The 2,896-nt window shown below is 41.6% G+C and overlaps 1 non-coding gene across 1 annotated transcript; it reads left to right on the top strand.

The window, feature by feature from the left end:
• Positions 1-2,572: 2,572 nt before the first annotated feature.
• LOC125857323 (small nucleolar RNA R71) lies at positions 2,573-2,679 on the top strand. Its single transcript, XR_007445645.1, has one exon. It is a non-coding gene; the product is annotated as a small nucleolar RNA R71 (small nucleolar RNA).
• The last annotated feature ends 217 nt before the right edge of the window (positions 2,680-2,896 follow it).

Genomic DNA, 2,896 nt, shown 5'->3' with positions numbered 1-2,896 from the left:
GATAAACTGAGCAATAACATGATAATCTGATTTGGAACATTTAAATAACTAATTCATGATGATCTGTTGAAATTCTAAAAGTCCTAGGTCTGTTCATAATAAGGGAATCAAGAAACTGACTGAATTCTAGGGACCAAATGGGTGAAAGGAACCCACTAGTGAAATTCCACATACCTAGTGACGAATTCCACGAAGAAATCTTTTGATTTCGGGGCTAGAACCTTGTTGCGTTCTTGAACTAGGATTCTTGACCTTTTTCTCCTTTCTTGATTCTAATTTTCTAAGCTTTGATTAATGATTTTTGACTAAGGTAAGTTCTAGTTATGTTTCTAGGCTTAAACTGACTAAAACCTCATGATTTAGGGTCTAAACGACGTATCTTAGGGGTTAAATGAAATAGGAAAAGACCAAAAGATCCCTGACTTAATTACTGTCGGAGTGACCGATGGATTGGACTGACGGGCCGTAGGTCAATCGACGGTCCGTCAATTAGAGTCATCGATCGAGTCTGCCTGACAGGGCTTCACTAAAATGAGCATAACCTTTTACTCGGAGGTCGGATTTTAGCAAACTCGGTAGAGTTGGAAAGAGGATTCAATTATCTATCATATCATAGGTCATGGGACACATAATTCCTTTTGTGCTAAAATTTATGACCATCTGAAGTTGACCCACTCAACAATTTTCATCTAACTGGCTGCTGCTCTAACCTACGGTCAGACCTACGGACGGTGCATCAAATGACGATCTGTGCTGGTCAACCTTCAATTGGGACTGAAGCTGGGCTTTAGGGGCATCGATCCACGAGCACAAACCACGATCCGTGACCTGACCTACGGACCGTAGGTCCGGCCGTGGGTCAACACTTGGCCAAATTTTTGGCTGAGTTCTAAGGTAGTTTGCTGACACGAACCACGGACCTGCAGGACGGACCGTGGGTCCTCCTACGGTCCGTGGATGGTGCCCATGAGTGCCACCTACAACACCAGAAATCTGTAATCTGGTCTATTTTCGAATATGGGGTGTTACAGCTTTCAACATCCATCGACGCTCTCCCGGTTGCCAAGAATGGTCTTCCCAAAATGATGGGAATTTCAGCATCAATTTTGCAATGGAGAATTATCAAATCAGCCGGGAAAATGAATCGCTCAACCTTTACCACGATGTCATATAGTATCCCCACAGGATGTTTAATTGATCAGTTTTCCATCAAAAGTCTCATTGTTGTGGATTTCGGTTCACCCAACCCAAGTTGTTTATATATTGCGTATGTCATTAGGTTGATGCTTGCTCCTAAATCACATAGGGCTTTGGAGAATTGGAGCATGCCAATGGTGCAAGGGATGGTGAACGCTCCGGGATCTTCTTTCTCTTTGATCAGCTCCTTAGTACTGCAACTATGAGAAACTTCTATTGTTTCAAAGTCCAAGCTTCATTTTTTGTGACTAACTCCTTCATAAACTTAGCATAACCCGGCATCTCCAACAATGCCTCCACTAGAGGGAGATTATTCGATAATGTCTTGAACATTGATAAAAACTTCTTGAACTTCTCATCCTCGTTCTTCTTCGTGAGGCGTTGGGGAAATAGAAGAGATATTTTGGGTAAACGTTGCACAACTTTTGAGATTGGATTGCTTTTTTCCACATCTTTTTGTGACCCTTTGGCAATGCTTTGTTGTATGAGTAGTTCTTCTTCCTCAATACCTTTGTCTTCTTCATGAGCTTTAGCCTCATCATTGCCCGTCGCATCACCTATCGCCACCTTTCCACTACGTGTAACCATAGCTATACCTCTATCACCATTTTCCCTCGTCATATTTGGCTCCAACTGTGCTGAAAGTAAACTCAACTGACCTTCAAGTAGCTTGATTGCTTCCGCGTGAGAGTTCACTCTATTATTCAATGACGAAAAATTGGCCTTCATTCTTTTTAACAGATTTACCGAACCTTCAACTTTGTCAAGGATGCGTGACAACAAATCATTCATCCGGGGACTACTTGCACTCTTTTTTGACTTTGGGCTCTCACTTGATTGAGTATGGTCTTCGTCATGCTCATTCTCTCTTCTCTAATAATCACTTTTCTCGGCCCATTCTTGATAGTATCTTCTTTGCTCTTCCTTTTTGTGAAAGTTCCAAACTTGATTCCCACCTCATTGTAAATAGCGTGGGTGGAAACCCTCCTCTTACTTTTTGGAATTCCAACCTTGATTCTCCCCCGGCTTTGAATAACCCAAGAAGAACCCTCCTTAACTCTAAACACTCCACTTATTCCCTTGGGCTAGTTCACATTCTTTAACACATGCTCTTGAAGTAGTTCCAAGATCTTCTTGATGTTCTCATCCCTTTCTCTTTCCTTATCAAGTTGCTCTTGAGTCATTCTAAAACAAAAAGGCGAAACTTGATCTTCTTGAGTGCACCAAGCTTGATTTATTTTCGTCATGTCATCAAGAAGAAATGAAGCCACCTCAAATGATTGCAACATTATTCCCTCTCGAACCAATTGATCAGCCACTCATTTATTTATTGAATCAAGACTGGTAAAAATATTGGAGTAGAAAATTGTTTGGTAGCCCGTGAGTTGGGCATTGAAGTGGGTGTTTCTTAAACCTCAACCACGTCTCATGGATGGGTTCACCCTCCAATCGCTTAAAACCTTGAATGTTATCTCTGAGTTTCATCATCCTCGGCGGAGGAAAGAACCTAGTAGTGAATTTTGTGGTGAGCTCATCCCACGAAGTGATAGAATTCTTTGGTAACTCAGCCAACAATTTACTAGCCTCCCTCATCAAAGATAGTGGGAATAACCTGAGCCGAATTGACTTTTGTGACACATCCTTGAATGAAAACGGGTAGCAAATATCTATAAAATTTCTCACATGCTCATGCGGATCT

The sequence above is a fragment of the Solanum stenotomum genome, chromosome 2 (assembly GCF_019186545.1).
Source record: "Solanum stenotomum isolate F172 chromosome 2, ASM1918654v1, whole genome shotgun sequence".
NCBI lineage: Eukaryota > Viridiplantae > Streptophyta > Magnoliopsida > Solanales > Solanaceae > Solanum > Solanum stenotomum.
The sequence above is the reverse complement of the archived record's forward strand: the minus strand, read 5'-3'. Positions and strand labels throughout refer to the sequence as shown.